The sequence below is a fragment of the Arvicola amphibius genome, chromosome 9, assembly GCF_903992535.2.
Source record: "Arvicola amphibius chromosome 9, mArvAmp1.2, whole genome shotgun sequence".
NCBI lineage: Eukaryota > Metazoa > Chordata > Mammalia > Rodentia > Cricetidae > Arvicola > Arvicola amphibius.
In genome coordinates this window covers 59,019,875-59,027,362 of record NC_052055.2, presented here as the reverse complement: position 1 = coordinate 59,027,362, position 7,488 = coordinate 59,019,875, and positions in this window count along the sequence as shown.

The window sequence follows — 7,488 nt, the reverse complement described above, 5'->3', positions numbered from 1 at the left end:
ACTCTCTGTAGCCGAGAAATACCTCCTGATGGAACTGCAGATCTTACCCATTGACCCTGATTTTTCTTTTGCTTTCTTTCTCTCTTTTTCTTTCTAGCCTTTCTAGATGACCTATTTTTCCGACTGAGAGTCTTTTGAAGTTGCACACACAAGGGGTGTAGCTGGACGCCACTCTTCTTCTGAAGCTAGTGAGCTGAGTTCCGGTTGGGAGGGAGGGACAGGAGGCTGTCCCAGTCCCATGTCATTTCAGAGTCCTCAGACTCTACGCTGTATATCCAGGCAGCGTTGAAGGTGTGTTCTGACCAGAAGCCCTCACGTCGGCCACGTCTAACTCCCTATGCACCTCCGTGCGACCACATGGAAGTCACCAGCCCTAACCAGCCCATGTCCCGACCTCAGGCTGATGAAACTAGGAAGATGGAGCCTCACCCCCACTGCTTGAAGGTTTAGTCACCTCACCCCATGGGGCAATCTCCTATCCCTCGCATTTAGACAGTTCTAGGGGGGTTGTGGATTTGTCTTAAAACTAGATGCTAGAGCTAGGGTGAAGGTGTATGCCTATAATCCCAGGACTCTGGAGGCTTAGACTAGAGACTAGCCATGAGTTCAAGGCCAGCCTGGCCTCCATGAGGAACAGTAGTCTAGGCTTTGGTGGCTCTCTCTGTAAAACACAGAAAGTGAACAACAGGACTAATGCTCAGTGTGCCTAGCATACACACTGGCCCTGGCCCTGGCTTCTTTAGCATAAAATAAAACCAGGTGGAGCATGCCGCACAACCCAGTATTGGGGGGCAGACACAAGAGGATCACGGAGTCAAGGCCATCTTCCACCACAGAAAGTTGGAGGCCAGTCTAGAAGGAATGACACTCTATTTTATAAACAAACAGCACCTACCCCCAAATCTTAATGCCCCAATCCGAGAAAACAGTGACATAGCAGCCCTTTCTAACCACATATTCCTGGTGAATCAAAAGATCTTTCTGATAGAGAGAAGAAAATCAGGCATCCAGATATTCAGGGCTATTTCCTGTGACTCACATCTGGAACTGGCCCTGAGCCAATTGAGTTCATCCTTGTGCACAGCACTGAAAAGCTCTTTGTTAAGTACTCCCTGCCTACCCTGTGGGAGGCTCTGATAGGAAGGTCTGGGGAGCATGGAGACTCCCACCTGTGCCAATAAGAATGGCAGGAAGGTTCTGGCCCTGCCACCCATCAGAAACTCTGATGTTGTGCTGCCACCTGGTGGCACTTCAGTACCAGTTCTGTGTTAGTGCTCCTGTTTTGCTGGGGTCCCTCCTTCAATTCCTGCCACAAACTGGGGTGACTGGGTTTGCTCAGAGGTAGGGTAGGGGGAGGCTTCCACTGCTCTGTACTCATCTGATGTGATTTTATCCTTCTTTACTTCATTCCATTTCTACAGTATCCTAATAAAAGATAAAATAGCTTTCATAGATGTTCTGCCCAGGGGATGTCCCTGAAGAAACTTCGTAAACCACATTGCTGGTTCTTCCTGGCCCTGCTGTCCATAGTGAGAAATGATTGGCACTAAGCAAGAGTGTGAAATCAACCCCCTGGACGAGATTCAGAAGCACAAGCAGCCTGACAGTGACTGTCTGTACAGTGTCTATTTACCTTGTTTGGTATGAGTTCATTGTGCAGAATCCAAGAAAAAGGATCGGCAGGCTTGCTCAAGCTGGCGACCCCAGCACCTGGAGATGGAGACAGGTGAATCTCCATTTTTGTCCTGTTGTTGTGTTTTTTTTTCTTTTAGAGACGGGGTTTTTCTGCTTGGACCTTCCTCTACAGATACCGCTGCACACATACACATTATAAGCATGTAGTGTGTGCTCAAAATAGTGTAAGGAAGCACAAGGTCAGCCTGGGGTGCTGTGGATCTTTAATCCCAGCACTCGGGAGACAGGCGGGCAGATCTCTTTGATGTCAGCTTGATCTACAAGTGCAAAACTTGTTGTCCCAGTAATCCTGGGCTACCCACAGAAGCCGGTCTATAAAAAAACAAAGAAGGTGAAGGGAAAAGAGGAAGCAGCACAAAGTTAGTTGAAAAAGCAGGTAGATGATCTGACCATTTCTGGAGGAGCATCCTGCCTGTCAGACCTAGGAGAATGAGACAGGATGCTGCTGCTGAGAACACTGGGTGGTCCTCTCTGGATGCAGAGCCCAGCAAGCCAAGCCCTGGGGAATCTTATTACTGCTGAGTAGAATTCAGTTGGTGGGCTGACAAGGTGATCCCAGCTTTGTTGGCACTGTGGGTCACCTGGATGTCTGACCTCTCTGCAGCACGGGACTTGGCGCCTCTCAGAAGCCAAGGGAGAGGACCCTGCACTAGGGAGAAAAGAAGACCACCTTGATCAATTCTACTGGTGCTAACCGCTGTTTCTTCCACAATCATTACAATATATGCTTTCTATGTTGGAAATAAAATGGCATTGTTAAATGAGCTTTTGGTTGTTTTCAGACAGGGCCTGTTGTCTGAGAAATCACATCTCCATCACACACAGGAAGTAGAGAGGGAGAGTCATCTGTAAGTGGAGCAAGGCTTTCAGTTCTCTAAGCCCCCCCCCACAGTGACATACTTCCCCTAACAGGCTCCTGTGCTACAAGTTCCAGAATCTCCCCAAACTGCACCACCAATTGGGGACCAAGCACTTACATTCATGAATTTATAGAAGACATTTCTCTTTCAAACTACCATACCCACTGAGCTAATCCACAGGCCCCAGGGTGATCTTTAGTTCTAAGGCAGCTTTAGCTACAAAATTAAGTCTCAAAAAAAATCCAAAAGGAGGGCTGGGCATGGGGGTGCATCCCTTTAATCCCAGCATTCAGCAGGCAGTGGCAGGTAGCTCTCTGTGAGTGCCAGGTCTACATAGTGAGACTCGGTCTCCAAAAAAATAAAATAAAATAAAGCTGGATGTTATCGTCTGTAAACTGAAAAGAGAGACTTTTGCCAAGTGAGATGGTGCGTGCTCTAGTCCTAGTACTTGGGAAGTGGAGGGAGGGAGATTTACTGGACGTCATCCTTGACAACTAGCAAGCTCAACAAGTCTAGGATTTGTGAGATTTTTCTGTCTCCACATAAAAAAGAAAGAGCCAGGTGGGGGTGATGCACGTCTTTAATCCCAGCACTCGAGAGGCAGAGGCAGGTGGATCTCTGTGATTTGGAGAGGAGGTCTAGGAAGAAAGACCTTTTCATGCCTTTCCTGATGATCCTTGGGCTCTCAGAGCAGCAGGAAAGCGCCCGCCAGGTGCACATGCCTATAATCCCAGCTCTGTGGAGCCCAAGCAGGAGGATGACAAACTCAATGGCAGCCTAAGAGCCTGTCTCAAAACAAAAGCCGGAGGTGGAATTCAATAGCAGAATGCTTGTCTTGCATGCCCACAGCCCTGGGTTTGAGCCCCAGCAGAGCAGAAACTACAGGATAATAGCGGCCTTTGTGCCCATTGGGCAGATAAACTGCCCTGCAGACAATATTCCTGTCATGAAGAACCATGTCTATAACGTATATTTGATTGTTTCAGGGAATACAAAATAAGTGATTAGAAATGTAAATGTTTAGGGAAATGTAAATGACTTTTGTACATGCAGGGCTTCTTTCTTTTTTCTTATTTTTTTTTTTATTTTATGAGAGAAGGTTTCTCTGTAGCTTTGGTGGCTGTCCTGGAACTATCTGTTGTAGACCAGGCTGGTCTTGAATGCACAGAGATCCACCTGCTTCTGCCTCCCGAGTGCTGCGATTAAAGGCATGTGCCACCAACACCCAGCCATACAGGGCTTCTTCATTCTGCCTTTCAGTTTTTTTCTTTTTTCTTTTGTGTGTGTGTGTGTGTGTGTGTGTGTGTGTGTGTGCGTGTGCGTGTGCGTGTGTGTGTGTGTGTGTGTGTGTGTGTGTTAGAATTTCATGTTGTCAAGGCTGGCCTTGAACTCACCATGGAATGGGGCTGGTCTTGATTTTCTTGCATCCATTTCCTCAGTATTTTGAGTTCAGACATGTGGCAGCAGCCTAGCTTGTGTGTAGGTGTGTGTGCACGTGTGGTCATGTGAGTGCAAATGCTGCGTGTGCGTGTGTGAAAGTGAGGGAATCTCTGGGGTGTCTTCCTCTTCTCTCCCCTGCTTACATTTTGAGACAAGGACTCTCACTGAACCTGTAGCTCCCAGACTGGCTAGGCTGCTGGTGAGGAGCTTCAGGGATCCGCCTGTCCCCACTGTCCCCAGCTTTTACATGGTGGAAGGAATCTGAACTCCAGTCTTCATGCTTACACAGCAGGCATTATACTGACCGAGGCTTCTCCTTCGCCCCTCTTTCCAACCTTTGCAAAGTCTGAAGTTACTTCTAAATAGGAAAGCGTTTTAAAACTGAACAGTATAACTGGGTGGTGGTGGCACAGCCTTAAACCCCAGGACATGGGAGGCAGGCAGAGGCAGGCTGATTTCTGGGAGTTCAAGGCCAGCCTGGTCTACAGAGTGAGTCCTAACTGCTCCATCGCTACTTAGAAACCCTGTCTTGAAAAAGCAAAAGTAAATAAGTAGATAGATCAATAGATAAAATTAAAAAGCTCCAAATTCAGCCCACACTAGATATCGGCACACTGTGTCTTGAGTGGTAAAATTGCAGGCATGCGCTACCACACCCGGCTTTATACAGAAACTTTGAAGGGCTCAGTGGGGGAAGGCGCTTGCTACCAAGCCTGATGACTTCAGTCCCCTAGACCTCCATTGTGGGGGTGAGAACAGACTCCCTCGGGTTGTCCTCTAGCTTCCACATATGCTCTATGCCACGAATATTCACTCATAAATAAATAAACACACAATAAACTGACGATAAGAAAACAGTACCAAGCTGAGCATGGCGACACATAGCTGTAACCCGAGCACTTAGACATGATCCTTACACTACTTAGACCTCCAACTTCTGATCCTTCTAAGTCGAAGGAGAAGGATCAGAACTCTCAGGCCAACCTTGGCTCAACATTTCCCAGTTGGAGGCTAGCCTGGGTTATATTAGACATGGTTGTAAGTAATAAACAAGTGGACCTAGAACTCAGTGTGATGCCCTATGCCTGTAATCTCACCAGCTGGAGGACAGGCAGAAGGATCATGAATTCAAAGCCAGCCCAAGTTACATACCAAGTTCCATGCCAGCCTGGACTGGATAGTAAGATCCTGGCTCCACAAAACAAAACAAGGATTAGTTGAATATGGTAGCACATGCCTTTCTTTAATCCCAGCAGTCAGGAGGCAGAAGCAAGAGGATCTCTGTGGGTTCAAGGCCAGTGTATAAATGGAGTTTCAGGACTACAGAGAGACCCTGTCTCAAAACAATGACAAAAAACAAAATCAAGGATTGAATGAGGGAAGAAAAGGGAGAAGGAGGTAAAGATATCACACACTAGTTGAGTGCATGTACACTCACATGACCACACATGTACGTACACCTACACACACACACACACACACACACACACACACAAGCTAGGCTGCTAGCACATGCCTATCCTTGAGTTCTTCCCATGGTCCTGCACATATGATCCCACCACTGCAAAAATAAATAGATAAGTAAATAAAAGAAAAGATTTAAAGTAGGGACAGTTAAATGTGCCATGGGATCCCCTACATTATGGAATAATATGTATTTGGAAAGATGAATAAAAATTTCTAATCCAGGGTTGGTGGCACATGCCTGTAACTCCAACACTTGAGAGGCAGAGACAGGAAGATCAGAAGTTCAAGGTCATCCTCAGTTAAATATTGAATTTGAGGCCAGTTTGGGCTACAAGAAACCTTCTCTCAAAAATGAATAAAACCTTGCAGTAATTGCCTCAGTTATTAAGTAGACACACCTGGGAAGACAGAACCTCAAAGAGTTGCCTTCACCAGATTAGTCTGCAGACATGATGACAGGGTGTGTTCTTAACTGTGAACTCACGCAGGGGAGCCTACTCTCATTATGGTGGGTAATGTGATCCTGGGACAGGAGGTTCTCTTGTACAAGGAAGGTAGAAAGCCAGAGAGACAAAGCCAGTAAGCAGCCTTCATCCATGGTCTCTGCTTCAGTTCCTGCCTCCAGGTTCAAACCTCGGCTTTGCTCATTGATGGAGGGTGAAGTGTAGTAGAAAACAACCCCAGCCTCCACAAGTTAGTATCAGTCATGGCGTTTATCACAGCAGTGGAATCCAAACTAGGAAAGACCCCAAATGAGACTAGATCCCTCATCTCTTTCAGTCCCTTAAGGGAGCCTCCCATTGACCATCACAATAAAGACCAGTATTTCCTGAGGGTCTAATTCTCTACACTGGTGTAACCACACTAGAAGATTCCAGCCAGGGCTTGTTAAGATTAAACCCTTCTGGTCCTGACTGAAGGCAGGTTTTGCTGTGAGGCTACTCTACCTTGAGACCAAAGCAGGCTTGGTCCCAGCCATCCATCCCAGAAGGCTGTCCACGTCACCCCTGACAGATAAGCAGGGTCAAAGCACTGACAAAAGTCAGGGGTCACCTTCTAGAGCAGATTTAGAGCTGCGCGTGGCTCTAACAGATGTGATAACTCAAATGGACTTAACAGACATCTATAGAACATTCCATCCAAACAGAAAAGAAAACACCTTCTCAGCACCTCATGGAATCTTCTCAAAAATTACTAGGTAACAAAGCAAACCTCAACAGAATCAAAAAACTTGGATTAACCCATGTATCTTATCAGATCTCCATGGCTTAAAATTAGAATTCAACAGCAATGCTGATTCCAGAAAGCCCAACACATGGAAATTAAACAATGCTCACAGAATCACCAATGGGTCAGGTTAAGAAATAAGAAAGAAATTAAAGACTTCTTAAAATTCAATGAAAATGACCACATAACATACCCAAGTTTATGGTACACAATGAAAGCAGTGTTAAGAGGAAAGTTCATAGTACTAAATGCCTACATAAAGAGTAGAACTCTAAAATAACTCTGAGGCCATTTCTGAGGCCTCTTAGCCTTAGTGCTTTCCCCCCTTCTCTGGGAACCAGGAGTTTAACAATTACCCACACACTTACTGAAATGTTGGAAACTCTCCATCTCCCTGAGTCTTTGTGAATGTTCTCCAGATACAACTCAGTTATTGAAATTAGGGCATGATAACCCTTAAGATGTTGACTCAGTTCCTGATGTTTTGACTCAGTCCCTGGGAAGGGGTCAAATTAACCCTCAAATGTTTCCTCTTACCTCACCTGATCTGGCAAACGCCCTCCAGCCCTGGCTCAGACCAATTATTGTTAATAGGCCTTTGAATAACCCAATCCCAATAGTTGGAAAACAACCCCTGAGTTCCCCCCCTTGTTTCTATGGCTTTTTGCTTCAAAGGTAGCCTGTACCAACTATTTAGAGTCCTTGGCTTGAATGCTGAGTGACCCTGTCACAAGAGAATTAAAATCCTCATGCTTTTACATAAACTGCCATGTGAGAGTGCTTTCTTGGGGCCACTCCT